This window comes from Panulirus ornatus, chromosome 51 (assembly GCF_036320965.1).
Source record: "Panulirus ornatus isolate Po-2019 chromosome 51, ASM3632096v1, whole genome shotgun sequence".
NCBI lineage: Eukaryota > Metazoa > Arthropoda > Malacostraca > Decapoda > Palinuridae > Panulirus > Panulirus ornatus.
In genome coordinates, this window is record NC_092274.1 from 1603300 (window position 1) to 1619586 (window position 16287).

General features: G+C 49.3%; 1 protein-coding gene across 16 annotated transcripts in view; it reads left to right on the top strand.

The window, feature by feature from the left end:
• Positions 1–16287, top strand: part of Graf (GTPase regulator associated with FAK) — a 174892-nt gene that overhangs the window by 60202 nt on the left and 98403 nt on the right. The window contains exon 1 of one of the 16 annotated variants that reach the window (XM_071691777.1): positions 5571–5689. The exons of the other annotated variants lie outside the window; for them this stretch is intronic. The gene's annotated coding sequence lies outside the window, so the exon portion shown is untranslated. Of the gene's footprint in view, positions 1–5570; positions 5690–16287 lie in introns of those variants that run through there. 16 annotated transcript variants of the gene reach the window in all.

A 16287-nucleotide genomic window follows, 5' to 3' on the forward strand; every position in this document is an offset into this window, starting at 1 on the left:
ATTATTATTATTATTATTATTATCATTATTATTATTATTATCTTGTTAGACAATTGTTCGATTGAGACTATCGCGATGGTGGAGGTGGGGTCGTTATAGGTCGTTCAAGCCAGTTTTAGGAGAGAGTCGTTCACAGGAAGAATTTCGTACTCATGTATTTGTACTTAACAGTGTGACCGGAGGGACTTTTGTGAATGCGATGACGCCTTGAAGAGGATCTCTGTCTTTGTCAAATGAACCCAGGAAGGATTTCCGGGGTGGGGGGGGGGGGTGGGGGGATGAGTTTGTCATGTCGGCTTCTTTTTTTAAAATATGTTTGAGCAAATTACGGCAAATGTTCATCGTCACTTGTAGGATATTTTGTGTCCTGTGGGGGATATCCTGCGGAAGGCTTCGAGTGTGTACGGACAGGATATACGTGTGCCAGGATGTGAGTCAGGATGTGGAGTGGTTGACGATGACATGTCGTGTGAGGGAGGAAGCGGGATTCGTGGTCGGTCTTTGGTTCTGTTGCTGAAGCGATCGGCGAGCAAGCGCGCGACTTCATGTGCTGTGGGAGGAGGCAGCTGGTTAGGTCGTGGTCGTGTGTGTGTGGGTGTGAAGTGGAGGGCGTACTGAAGGAAGGAATGAATGGAGGAAGGAAGGAAGGAATGAATGAAGCAGGAGTGTGGTATTCCTCACAGCAAGGCAAAAGGCAAGGTCAGTAGAGGGGAATGAAAGGAGGTCGTCTAATACGTGGGTATGTGGATAGGTAACACTAGACCAGGCTATCTGCTGGAGGACATGGTAGTACGTGGGAAGGACAGATAACACAAGACCTGATGGTCTATGACCAGGTTATCTGCTGGAGGACATGGCAGTACATGGGAAGGACAGATAACACAAGACCTGATGGTCTATGACCAGGTTATCTGCTGGAGGACATGGCAGTACATGGGAAGGACAGATAACACAAGACCTGATGGTCTATGACCAGGTTATCTGCTGGAGGGCATGGCAGTACATGGGAAGGACAGATAACACAAGACCTGATGGTCTATGACCAGGTTATCTGCTGGAGGGCATGGCAGTACATGGGAAGGACAGATAACACAAGACCTGATGGTCTGTGCTGGGGGACAGTAGTGGAACCCGGATAATTCCTGATCTGTAGAGATAGAGACAGGATGGCGAAGGAGAAGGCTCGTGGTTATGACTCTGTTGTCATATGATAGAGTAGGCGGGTCATGAAGACAGTGGAGATAAGTATGACAATTGTCATATGACAGTAGTAGGGGGGGTGGGGGACGGTATAAGACAGAGCAGGAAGGTCGAAGAGGGAAGTGAGAGAGACAGTCATATGACAATGAATGGAACTTTGCCTCATCATTCTATAGAACGTGAGGCTACACGCGAGTCAGCTATGAGTTAATGAGGTGCAGGTGAGGTGGGTATGAGGTTGGCAACGCTGCAGCACCCACCTGGTGTCTCCTGATTCATTGATAACACTTATCTCCCTCCATCTCTCTAGCAGCCGCCTCCCTCCATCTCTCCTGCTCACTCCTCCATCTCGTTAGAAGGCGTCTCCTTCCATCCCTTACACACACACACACACACACACACACACACACACACACACACACACACACACACACACACACACCTTTCCATGTCGCTACTATCCGCCTCCATCCAACCCCAGGGGCACACGTTCTCTCCCCCCACTGTGTGTTCTTTGAGTCACCTAGAGCTACCGGTTCGAATCCCACACAATCAAAGACCAGAACATGGACGGGTGTGAGTCATCCGATAGGACGAAGCAGTGGGGTGCGTGGCGTCGACACACTCAACGCACTCGAGAGAAAGTATGGTCGCGCGCGCACACAGACACACACACACACAGGGATGGATCACTGCCTTCAGTCCTGCGTGGTTCAAACTGTAATGATGCTGTACCGTGAGCTCCGGAGCATTTTGAACGAACCAGTGTTCGATTAGCTCCGTTTGACTTGGTATATTTGATGGTGAACTTATGGGTTTGATATAGTGATGGCAAGACGTTCTCTCTCTCTCTCTCTCTCTCTCTCTCTCTCTCTCTCTCTCTCTCTCTCTCTCTCTATATATATATATATATATATATATATATATATATATATATATATATATATATATATGAAGATACTTGACTGACTTGATAACCCGTTCATCAGAGGAGCTCAAACCTATTCGAAGCGGTTCGGAGTTGCGGTGAAGCGAAGCTTTGAATCGCACTGAGCAAAACGGGATCTGAACCTGCTGCTGGAGGCAGAGGGGCTTCGACTTCAAGATGCCAGGCATATGACGGAGCCTTGAACCAGAGCCACACAGCGGGAACTGACAAGAGTCTCTCTCTCTCTCTCTCTCTCTCTCTCTCTCTCTCTCTCTCTCTCTCTCTCTCTCTCTCTCTCTCTCTCTCTCTCTCGCCTAGCGCCTGGATTTGCATTGTCATGAGACGGCTTACGACAGACGGAAGTCATGTGCGGGTCCAGTCTGGTCGACGGTAGAGACGGAGGGGATATCCTGGTAGATAATGCCCGTCGACTTTGGTTGATGGTAGAGCCATGGTTTTAGTTCGTGTTGATGGATGGTAGAGACGATGGTCACGTCCTGGTAGATGGTACGGTTGAGTTTTGTCGAGGATAAAAGCGGCGAGTCACTTCGTGGTATATGGTAGAGACCGGTGGGGGGGTGGGGTCAGTCAAGCCTGGTCGATCTTCCTGGAGTCAGGTGTGGGTAGACGATAGACAGGTAATTCTGGGTGTGCTTGAAGATATGGGACAGAAGATGAGGTATTATTCCCTGATGGCTGAAGGAAGACAGTGCAGTGCATAGGTTCGAGTCCTGGTTGCGGCAGTCGGTCCACAGTCAACGCAGCTGTTCATCCACCCCAAGGGGTTGGTTGATGAAATGGGTACCTGGCTCAGGGTATATATATATATATATATATATAGCGTTGATGAGTTGGCCTTGATTAGGGCCTTAGCTGCCCATGCCGTCTCAGCTAACATAAGACAAAAAAAAGGTATTTGTTCCATATAATGAATCTGTTTGACTCGTGCCAGGCACAGGTGCTGGAAGACCCGTGAGTATACCAGATGAGTGATGAATCAGGACTCAGGTGAGTCAGGCTAGGGCTCAGGAGAGAGAGAGAGAGAGAGAGAGAGAGAGAGAGAGAGAGAGAGAGAGAGAGAGAGAGAGAGAGACGGGAGAGTATACAGACACCACATGAGTGATGAATCAAGTCTCAGTTGAGTCAGGAGAGGACCCAGAGAGAGAGAGAGAAGGGTAGGAGGGGTAGGTCCTTCCCCCTCTCTGTACCACCCCCAGTATACGGGGGAACCTTGGGGGTGGTTGGTGATGGCTGAGTTGAAGAGGAGAATAATGGCTCGTTATCCCCCGTGGATAGGTTGAACAAGCGATAAGATAAGGCGATGCAGTTGAATAGTGTGGCAGGGCCAGGCTGCCGCTGAGAGAGGGGGGCCGTGTTGAACGGCCACACGCGATAAGGCTTCTTACCTGTAGATAAGGAGCACATGATGGTCGGCCTGGTAGAGGGGGGGGGGGGGGGCACCCGCTCGGCATATGAAACCCCCTCTCTGTAGTAACGACCAACACCCCCCCTAACACACACCCTCCCTACCCCCAGAAAATGTCAAGGCAAATTAAAACAGTGGGAAATATCAGGGGTGTAGGGGGAAGGGGGTATATATATAAGATGGCCGGAGCTCAGGGAGATGTGAAGAAATGGTCCATTGTGCATTTTTGCCCAAGATGTACAAATGTTGGTCCGCCGGAGCAGGAACTCCTCGTCTTGGAAGTGGAAGACCTTGATATTTACGTTCATGAACTGCCCCACTCTCTCTCTCTCTCTCTCTCTCTCTCTCTCTCTCTCTCTCTCTCTCTCTCTCTCTCTCTCTCTCTCTCTCTCTCCCTCTATCTCTATCTCTGTCTCTCTTCCTCATGCGCTTATCCTCGCTCTCTGTCTGGGTTGTATCCTTGCCTCGCTGAACGGCGCGCGTTGTCCAATCAGCTCACAAGGTGCATGCACTAGTTCCGTGAACACGTCTGTCCGACACGCCCCCCTCCCCCCTCCCTTTTCCCCATTCGAGCCTCGGATAGATAGTAAGAGGCAGAATAGGCTGGAGCGATGGATACGTTCAGTTGCAGTTTTATTTCTCTGGGAGGCAGATTAAATATACGACGTTATATATATATATATATATATATATATATATATATATATATATATATATATATATATATATATATATATATATATAATGGAAGCCACAAGACAATTGAAACAGAGATCCGAACGCGTTCGTGATAGTCCACATCTTCAGACACACGAATCAAACACGAAAACGCTGACATGTTCGTGGTTCATTATTCCCCCTCCCCCCCCCAGCGGCTGCCGGTATATTCGTGAATCACGTATTCGTTTGTGATTCATCTGGAGAGAAATTGATACGAGGAGGAAAAGATTGAAGGGTAGGTAGACTGCGGACACGTTCTCACGTCAGAAAGGCATTTCTCAGACGCTCTCTTGTTGTGGGAATTGACCCAGTTTGTATTGACGTCAACCTTATACAGTGGGAGGTACAGCTTCATCAACACAGGCACGGAAGGCACAAGGACATCAACAGATGTTCCTATACACACGTTAATGTAATGTTTTAGATGTTTTAGATTAGAAATGAAAGAATATGACCTTACAATTCTTGATATGTATATTTTTTCCTTCTAATTCTAGCTGCCTCTTCTTTGTATATCAACTGACTGTTATAATTCTTTCTTGTGTCTCCCCTGATGATGTGATTATTACACGAAAGTGCACTTGGGAACTTATCTTGTTTCATTTCCCCGTGCATTAAAAGGACTTTACTTGATCACTCGCTCAATTGTGATCTTTTCCTATATATATATATATATATACTTGTTTCTTTTATAAATCATTATATAATGATTAATGCCTTTATTCATTTACGAAACAACCTTTCGGGAGATTTAATTAAGAGATTGGACCAGTCAGGTCTGTGTGGCTCTTTGGCCATTGCATGCACTTGGGGTTAGGGGCAGGACCTAGTCCAATCTGATAATGAAATCATAATGAAGGTGGGACGGCCCTGTGACTCTGGGCTGTGTCAGGACCGACACAGCCCTGGCGAGTGTATGACATTGGTCTATGCCAGACAGACACAGACCAACGCACATTGGTCTGTGCCAGACAGACACAGACCAACGCACATTGGTCTGTGCCAGACAGACACAGACCAACGCACATTGGTCTATGCCAGACAGACACAGACCAACGCACATTGGTCTATGCCAGACAGACACAGACCAACGCACATTGGTCTATGCCAGACAGACACAGACCAACGCACATTGGTCTATGCCAGACAGACACAGACCAACGCACATTGGTCTATGCCAGACTGACACAGACCAACGCACATTGGTCTATGCCAGACTGACACAGACCAACGCACATTGGTCTATGCCAGACAGACACACAGACCTAACGTATCTGTATGACGGTGGTGTGTGCTAAAGTGATTTCTTTATATTACCAATTCCATTTATATCAATTATTAATTATTTTTTTTCTTCCTTTCAGGTAAGTCAGTGAATGGAAACGAGTTCTTGTAAATCGCATCATCGAGACGAAGTAAGTCATTTACAGATTTACAAAACTTAAAAGAACGTGTGTGTGTGTGTGTGTGTGTGTGTGTTTATATACCCCTGGACCATTTTTTATGAATGCGTCCTGGTGTTACCCAAGATCTCCTTAAAGGCTCCTGTAGTCTGAGGCTGCGCAGCTTCCAGCAGCAGGGAAGTGTGACCCTCTTCTGTGGTGAGTAGTTCTTTTTCGATGGCGAGAGCCATGGAGGAGAGAACATCCCAGGCACCGAGTAGTTCTCTTATATAACCACATTACATCTGCAGAGGCAGTCAGGAAGGAGGGAGGGGGGTACCTGGTTTTTACCCCCCTCAGACATACCAGTCATGTGAGATGGCTACGTGGGGCAAGTACTGTGTACAGGGGGTTGTTGAAAAACTTTTTCAGAAAGATTGTGAGGAGAGTTGCAAATGTGGGGAGGTTGAGGTGTGTGTGTGTGTGTGTGTGTGTGTGTGTGTGTGTGTGTGTTTCCCCTCATAGTGGGAGATAATGACGAGTGGACCAGCATGTGTGGGTGTGGGAAACTCATTAATGTGGGAGGGGTGAGAGGGAGGAGACAGCAGACCCCCCCCCACTGTCTAGCTGTCTGGGCTGGCTTTGAGGGCGTGGTGGTGGTGTGGGGGGGGGGGGTCTAGTGTTTACTGTAGTGTTTATAGTGTGATGTGTCGTGGGGGTCGGGTCGTGATCGAGGGTCGTACCGTCGTGTTCGAGGGTCGTACCGTCGTACTCGAGGATCGTACCGTCGTGTTCGAGGATCGTACCGTCGTACTGGAGGATCGTACCGTCGTGTTCGAGGATCGTACCGTCGTACTCGAGGATTGTACCGTCGTGTGCGAGGGTCGCACCGTCGCACTCGAAGATTGTACCGTCGTGTTCGAGGATCGTACCGTCGTACTCGAGGATCGTACCGTCATACTCGAGGATCGTACCGTCGCACTCGGATCGTACCGTCGTGCTCGAGGGTCGAACCGTCGTACTCGGATCGTACCGTCGTACGCCAGCGTCGCATCACCACCACCCAAGGATTGTTCCCGGCTTACATGGGTGGGGGGGGGGGGGGTCGCTCCGTCCCTCCGTCTCACCCCCCGCACACCCTCCTCCTGACGGGGGATTTGAGACGGATCCCCACCGTCTCGTATATTGTCCCGTCTCTGTTGACACAGTCGCTGGCGCCTGTGGCTTGCAGGCCCCAGGTTCGAACACGCTTGATGCAGTTTGCAGTTGATGGTCCGTCCCTCACCACACGGCTCAGGCGGGCACTGGAGGCCCTAATCAAGGCCAGATCATTAACGATATATGTAGATTTATATGTATATATGTATATATTTACATGCATGTGTGTGAAAAGCCTTCTTAGACAAGGCTGGATCTTTGGGAATACAGCCTCTTCGAAGAACTCCGAGTTCCAAAGGAGCCCACATTTCTCTGCTACTTACCGATGTATCCGTAAAGAATTGCCACTCGACCCCAAAACCCCATTTTCCTGGAGCCCTTACAGGTCCAAGCAAGACTGCGCTACTTCCAGTAGCAGGGAAATGATGAACCCTCGAGTGAGAAGGCCCCTCTAAGACTGCCCCTCCTTCCGTCACTTGACGATGGTACAGACACGCGAACGTGACTTCTTCCTCGCGAAATCAACCTGACGTTTTTCGCGAAATCACAGTTAACTTTTTCGCGAAATCCCGCGTGACTTATTCGCGTCATACTGAGTGGATCAGGATGGTGGCACCATGTGGTGGAGGTGTGCAACGCCGCTACCGCCACACTCAGTGTAGCTCCCGAGTGAAACCCTGGCAGAGACGTCACGCCGGCAGACGTGCTTCGAACTCGAGAGATAGATGTTCACCAGAGACGCCATTTTCAAACCTTCAAAGCTTACTGTAATCTTGTCCACCACCCAGCCGCCTCCCCTCACAAGATATCAGTTTGCCTCGCTATCGACGACAGTGCGTGGTAATATAGGTTATCTTGGGCGACAGATATCACTGCGTTACAACGGGTCGATGTGTCGACTTCGGTTCCCGTGTGGCGGATGCATGAGTGCGTTGAGGTGTGGTGGATTGGGGGGAGGCGTCGTCGTCGTCGGCTGTGTGGGTAGGGAAAGACGGGTTGGGGGAAGCAAGAGTGCAAGGCTGGGGTAGATACACAGGCCAGCGGTGTGGAGGGATATACCCACTGCGACCTCCCGCCGAGCGAACACCCCTCCCTCCCTGTCTCCCTGCCTGCAGGGTTGAATGATAATTGTTCCCGTGGCGGGTTTAGAACAGCGTCCACAGATAGATAGATAGACCCCTTGATGTTCAGAGCCAGCTTATGAACACCCTCACAGCGTCACTGGTCTAGTGTGCAAGTAGGAAAGATTAGGACGTCCTCTTGAGAGCCAGTTGTCGCACCCCCTCGTTACACCTCGCACTGTCGCACCCCTCCGTTGCACCTCGTACTGTCGCACCCCCTCGTTGCACCTCGTACTGTCGCATCCCTCCGTTGCACCTCGTACGGTCGCACCCCCTCGTTGCCCCTCGTACTGTTACACCCCCTCCGTTGCCCCTCTTCAAACGACAGAGGGCCCTCCTTGACACCCCTGGGGTAGAGTGACAATGCCAGGATGTATGTATGTACAGCCTGGGGTTCCCTCACTCCTGTGAGAGAATCATGATTCACTTTCGACCGGATCATAATTCAGCCAAGACAATGACGCGCTGGTGTACGGGGGCGGGCGAGCGCCACTTTCTCCCACGTAGTACATACATCAGAACCTCCTCTTTTCACCTTGTGCTGTAAACCATCGTGACCATCAAGCCCTTAATTAGTTGTTTTGAGTGGATGATGGAGCCGTAGTGTATGTGACTGTAGTGACACACCGTTAAGTAGAGGCGTGGTGGAAGGTTCTTGTAAGTGTAGGAAGTGGCCCCATTTTCACCTGGGGTGTGTGTGTGTGCGTGTGTGTGTGTGTCGTGGTCGGCCACTCTACCCCCGCCTCCACACCCATCCTCGCTTCACCCCTCGCTACACCGAGAATTTCATACCCCCCCCCCAAATTTTTCCACGTATCCCCTGTGTATTGTATATCTATTGTAGTTATGATCTGTGTTGTGTGTGTCATGCAGCGGGTGTTGCAACGGCCAGCTCTCGACGTTGTAGAATGCAACGTCCTGTTGCCATATATTTCCTCATATAAGACGAACACCCACACACACACACACACACACACACACACACACACACACACACACACACACACACACGTCTCAGTCAGTTTAATGATCAACATTATGTATGTCTGTTGACATTACTATCGTCCATATTTGTACGTCTCAAATGCACATTTGAGGAACTGACGTGTAACCACTTGACGTAGATCGTTAACGAAGCCCGGGACGCCACTGTATCGGAGAGAGAGAGAGAGAGAGAGAGAGAGAGAGAGAGAGAGAGAGAGAGAGAGAGAGAGAGAGAGAGAGAGAGAGAGGTCAACAAGTTTGAACAAAGACTGGAGCGGTACCTTTGTATTCCCTCCCGCGCCGTATACGGTGATGACGCTGTACCGTAGATGGGGTGATTTGCACGCCGAAGGTAGCGTCACCAGAGGGAGGAGGGAGGGAGGGGGGTCGCGTCCCCGGGAGAGAGGGAGAGAGAGAGGTGAGGGGAGGGGGGTATTTTATACGTCTTATGTATACTGAAGTAGAAAGTGCAGTTTGTCACCTGATGCAGAGGACGAACACACACACACACACACACACACACACACACACACACACACACACACACACACACACACACACACTTCAATGTCCTGATACTTTAAGAGCGCAGAAGTCGGGCGGTTTGATGCGTGGTGCGTGATCATGATGTATTCTGACGTCTGCTGTAGTGCTGGACTTCACCGTTCCTCGGGAGGCCCAGCGATGCGTAATTGCGTATACTCAGAACTGCTACGAGTGGTACGCCTTGGAGTGAAATGACCACCTGAAGATGTAGACGCGAAATCGTAACGCATTCTCCGGAGGGTTGGAGGGCTGTGGTTTTAACGCATTCCAAGCGTATGGATTCCAGCCTTGTGCGTCCTACATACGCATGTTGAGCTTGGGATTACGCCCGATGATGGAGCGAGCGTGTGGGGGGTGCCCGAAGCGACCATTAAAGTTCTGGGAATAATGGGGTGGAATGTTGGTAACCCCCCAGCCCAGCTGGACGGTGTGGGAGCGGCCGAGCCTGGGGCTCCCCACCAATGTTGGCGATGGTGTTGGAGTCTGCACTCCACCACTTGGCGATGGTGTTGGAGTCTGCTCTCCACCACTTGGCGATGGTGTTGGAGTGTGCTCTCCACCACTTGGCGATGGTGTTGGAGTCTGCTCTCCACCACTGTTGGTGATGGCGTTGGAGTCAGGTGCCTCCCTGCCGCTGCAGATCTTCCATAGGAAGAGATCATGAGGCATGTAATATTGGTTTATTTTCGTGGATCTGAGATGTAATAAATAATGTCACCCTTTTAGCTTCAGACTCTTGCCATTCTGCAAGTATCATTTTCATCTTTTTTTTTTAGATATTTGATAGGTAGTATAGGCGAATGGTCAGTGTACCCAGGTTCGAATCTCCCTCACGTGCGTCCTCATCTTCCCAGAGACTTGTCACATGTCAGTATATATTGCGGTCATGTGTGAGGTGTATGAGCGGTGGAGCAAGACAGCTGCTCTCTGGGAAGTGCTTGACTGTTTGACTGGTTGAAGTACTCCTTCCTCGCAGTCGCTCCCGGCTTCTGTGAGAGCCAGCGTGGACGAGCGCCAGCGTGGACGAGCGCCACAGTGCATCCACTCCACCTTTTTGCCTCGGCAGCCTCAATGGCCGTCACGTGTGAGTACCTCAGCCACGCGGAGTGTCTCACCTGAGTGCCTCCCTCACACCTCACTGTGTAACCAGATGTTACGCTTTTCTCTTGGCATCGTTGAGTCGTGTTGGTTCGGATGAGTGTGTGTAGATCCGAGCCGATTGCTCAAACACGCTCCTCATCCCACCTTATATGTCGAACTTAGACGATTATTTCTCCCTTTGTATCGCCATCTGTCTCTCCCACACCATATTACATCACATATTAGTAATAAGCTGCAGGTACTAAGCCCCGCTGGGTTATTGGGGTCAGAAGACGCCCCAAGACTTCGCCAGGTATTCGCCAGATCCGGCAAGTGGTGTGTGTGACGTGACGTCTGTGGGCTGAGCTACCTCATGGTTCTTGGCCGCAGAGGATCGACCCTCAAGTCTGGGTTTCCAGGGTAAACATCCACGATACAGGAGACGGGACGTGCCCGGGCGTGAGACGCTGGGGGTGATGGGCGGGGCGTCCGAGCGTGATGAGTTCTGATGAGCTGAGTGTTCGAGATCACGACTCAAGGGGGGAGGTCGAATGGTTGAGGGAGATGTTGTAGGTGATTGGATGCTTGGACTTTACAGAACCCTGGAAACCCTGGAAACAAAATTGTGGATGATGCTAATCCAGGCTCTTGTTCTCTCCCTGACTGGAGTCCCTCCGTGTGCCCATAAGTGGATGTTTGGAACTCTTGGAACCCTGGAGGTAAAATCAGTGATGATGCGTTTCCAGGCACGCGTTCTTTCCTTAACTGGAATAACCTCCATGTGCCTGTGATTTGGTATTTGGAACCCTTGAAACAAGGTCATGGATCATACAGTTCCAGGCACTTCTTGTCTCCTTGTCTGGAAGATTTCCATGTGCCAGTGACTGGATGTTTGGAACTTCCTGAATCCTGGAAGCAAGGACAGGGGTGATACTTTTCCAGGAACTTATTCTCTCCTTAACTGGAACACCTCCGCGTCCCGACAACACCATATAGAGCAGCAGGTATTGATGTGTTGGGAGAAGCTCTCTTCTCTGGTCTTATGTATGTCTGCTGCTGTTTTATGTATGGTCTATGACCAGGTTATCTTCTGGAGGACATGGTAGAACATGGGAAGGACAGATAACTCAAGACCTGATGGTCTATGACCAGGTTATCTGCTGAAGGACTTGGCGGTACATGGGAAGGACAGATAACACAAGACCTGATGGTCTATGATCAGGTTATCTGCTGGAAGACATGGCAGTACATGGGAAGGACAGATAACACAAGACCTGATGGTCTATGATCAGGTTATCTGCTGGAAGACATGGCAGTACATGGGAAGGACAGATAACACAAGACCTGATGGTCTATGATCAGGTTATCTGCTGGAAGACATGGTAGTACACGGGAAGGACAGATAACACAAGACCTGATGGTCTATGATCAGGTTATCTGCTGGAAGACATGGCAGTACATGGGAAGGGCAGATAACACAAGACCTGATGGTCTGTGACCAGGTTATCTGCTGGAAGACATGGTAGTACATGGGAAGGGCAGATAACACAAGACCTGATGGTCTGTGACCAGGTTATCTGCTGGAGGACAGTAATGGCATCTTAGACTCTCAGTTTCTGTACATAGAGACGGGATAGTAAAACAAAAGGCTTCATGGACGAGACGAGGCTACGCCCTGGCTCTGTCCTCTTCATATGCAAAACGAGAGACCAGTGTCCCTCCAGGCCAGGCGTTCATGATTCCATGGGGGGCTGGAGCCTTTGTCATGATGTATGCATGGCTCCAGCCTCTCCCCTTCCAGCCGGGGGCCCTGTGGTACATGACCCAGGCATAACTTTTGCACGGCCCTACCCCATGTCATGCACGGCCCCTGCCTCTTGTCATGCAACCCTCTCCGACTCGACCCTTCTCATGCCTTAACATCATGGGAGGTGACTTCTCATATATATACTCTCTCTCTCTCTCTCTCTCTCTCTCTCTCTCTCTCAATATCACCCCATTTCTCTATCTCTCCACCCTCCTCTTCAGCCAAACTTTCCCTCCTCCCGCTTAATAAATTCTGTCTTAAATATATATATATATATGTATATATATATATATATATATATATATATAAGTAACGTAAGGGTAAGAGAGATGTGTGGAAATAAAAAAAAAAAAAAAGAGCGTGGTTGAGAGAGCAGAAGAGGGTGTTTTGAAATGGTTTGGGCACATGGAGAGAATGAGTGAGGAGAGATTGACCAAGAGGATATATGTGTCGGAGGTGGAGGGAACGAGGAGAAGAGGGAGACCAAATTGGAGGTGGAAAGATGGAGTGAAAAAGATTTTGTGTGATCGGGGCCTGAACATGCAGGAGGGTGAAAGGAGGGCAAGAAATAGAGTGAATTGGAGTCATGTGGTATACAGGGGTTGACGTGCTGTCAGTGGATTGAAGCAAGGCATGTGAAGCGTCTGGGGTAAACCATGGAAAGCTGTGTAGGTATGTATATTTGCGTGTGTGGACGTGTGTATGTACATGTGTATGGGGGGGGGGGTTGGGCCATTTCTTTCGTCTGTTTCCTTGCGCTACCTCGCAAACGCGGGAGACAGCGACAAAGTATAAAAAAAAAAAAAAAAAAAAAAAAAAAAAAAAAAAATATATATATATATATATATATATATATATATATATATATATATATATATATATATATACACACACACACACACACACACACACACACACACACACAACTTTTAGGAGACACTGAAGGTCGCCAGAGAATGTACGTATATTGTCAGGTTCCAGTGATATTTTTACCGAGTGGAAACTGGCTCACAGAACAATGGTGATGGAGGTTGTGAGATGGGGCTGTAATGAAGTGGCTGTGAGTTTGGGTGGGGCCTGTAATGAGGCGGTTCTGAGTGGGGTGGGGTGTGATGAGGTGGTTGTGAGGTTGGTGGGTCGTAATGAGGTGGTTTTAAGTTTTCTTGGGGGGCTTATTGAGGCGTTTGTGAGTTAGGGCCACAATAAGGTGATTATGAGTAGGATGGTTGGGGGTTGGGGGTATGGCATAAGACTTCTCCACAACGGGTTTGCTGATGATGATGTTGTGGTAGACTGAATGCAAAAGCTTCGTTGAAGTCAAGGAAGGTGAGACTATAACCCCTTGGGAGGGACAAACACCTGGGTTGGTCTGTGGGCCGACTGCCACGCCCAAGATTCGAACCCGTGCGTGTCCGAGATGGCCTTAGCTGACTCATCGCCCGTAGCGCGAACCACGACACCCCTGTAGGTAGGCCTTGGAACGCGAGGTCTGGCAAAAACGTTCAAGTGGAGCCAGTAGGCGAAAACGTTTATAGAGCCGGGAGCAACAAACGTTGCGAGGCGCCGGAAGACGTCATGGGAAGGAGGGTGGTCTGGGCAGGTTACGGTGTCGTAAGGTGGAGGCAGAGCAACCATTGTTACGGTGCGTCGGGCGTCACAGGTGACGGGATGTCACTGCATGGTGATGCCCTTCTCAGTCACGGACGGCCAGGAAGCGTCACGTCACGCTGGCGTCTCCTCCCTGGTTAGAAAGTGTGTACGTGGTCCTATTTTTTTACGGTAGATATATATCAGTGTGTGTGTGTGTGTGTGTGTGTGTGTGTGTGTGTGTGTGTGTGTGTGTGTGTGTGTGACGGAGAGAGTGTGGGGCGTGGCGGAGGGAGAGTGTGACACGAGATGGACTCAAGGCTATGTATGTGTATATGAGGCCAGAAGTGCACGATATACCACTACTACAAAAATAACACTTGTAAACAAACCCACGAAATGACGCTGTATATATTTCATGAGGTCCATTTAAGCCTCATTTTCTTGTCTGTCGAAGCATGAGGCTCCATGAGGACACGTGTGAAATGAGGATGATAAGGAATATGATATTGGGTCTAGCCTGAGCCAGGTACCCATTTTTATCGGCCAACCTCTTGGGATGGATGTAGAGTTGGGTTGACTGTGGGCCGACTGCCGCAACCAGGATTCGAACATATTGCGCTCGACCGCGGGAGTCCAACGATGCTCGCTGTGTCTCCTCCTGACGGTGGGCCGAGCCAGTCCTGGCCAGACACACACACACACACACACACACACACACACACACACACACACACACACACACACACACACAGCTTCCCATGAACAGTTTCTCCTTCCTCATAGTGTGTGTTGCGGCCTCCTGTCATGGTGTGTTGTGGCCTCTCTCAGGGTGTGTTGCTTCCTCACAGGGTGCGTTGCAGCCTCCAACAGACCACGCGGCAGACCGCACGCCATCGTCCGACCACAATACTTGTGTTGTGCAACAGGTCCTTTGTCTATGTGCCTGCTTACTGGTGGTGTTGGGGTGGGTGGGGGAGGGAGCCTGGCCTCCCACAGGCACGGAAGCACCACTCGGGCACGACCCCAGGGCACCTCGTCAGGTCAGAGGGTCGCACCGTCGTGCTCAAGGGTCGTACCGTCGTGCTCAAGGGTCGTATCGTACCGTCGTGCTCAAGGGTCGCACCGTCGTGCTCAAGGGTCGCACCGTCGTGCTCAAGGGTCGTACCGTCGTGCTCAAGGGTCGTACCGTCTTGCTTAGGTCGAAGTTAACCATCTATGGTAAGAATAACATGTCATTTCCCATATATATATATATATATATATATATATATATATATATATATATATATATATATATATGCAGTGATATAGGTTATATGAAATTATATGAGAAGGGAACCCCGTTATATACCAGTGATCACACGAGTCAAAGATTGAAAGAATTATTGAGATGTGTCCATTGTTTGTGTCATGTGCACCGGCTCTGGTGTCCTTATCTCAAATCCTTGTGTGTGTGTGTGTGTGTGTGTGTGTGTGTGTGTGTGTGTGTGTGTGTGTGTGTGTGTCTATTGTTGTAATACAATAGTGTAGGAGTTGCCCGCCAGGACGTCACGGGTGATTAGAAATGTCGCCGTTTTTATTGATCTTTGGAATGTCGTTATCTGGGTGGACTGGGGAGTAAACTCCCCTCTAAGTACTACCAGAGCGCCCTACCGTCGTACTCTAGTGTCGCACCGTCGCACTCTAGTGTCGCACCGTCGTACTCTAGTGTCGTACCGTTGTTATTTAGTGTCGTATATATGAATAAGCGAGTTATGATATTTATATATTGTGGTGATTCGGTAATAACTCTATCAGGAACAGACAATACACTATATTATCTCGAGATCTCTCAATAGATCTTGTCATTAATCTTATTAAATATAAGATACATATCTTAGTAGACATTGGCGAATATAGTAAGGTCATATATATATATATATATATATATATATATATATATATATATATATATATATATATATATATATATATATGTATGTATGTATATATATTCCATATGTCCGGCCTTAAATTTATATTGTAATTCCGAAGGCACCCGGTCCAAAGATCAATTTTTGATGAATGGAATTCCCAGGTGGCGGACGGTGTCAATGTTGGAAGCGATCTGTCGTGTCGTGGAAGGGGAGGGAAGGGGGAATCAACGACCAGTGTCCAGCAGCCGGTCAGTTACGATTACTGTCGTTGTTGGGGCGGTACCTCACGGTACTCCCTTCCCCCAGCACGATGGAGCGACGGTACGGCCCCTCCCCCCTCCCCCTCCCTCCTTGAGCACGACGGTACGACCCATGTGTATGACCTTTGACCTAATCAGGACCCCATTGTACGTATTGGTTGTTCTGTAC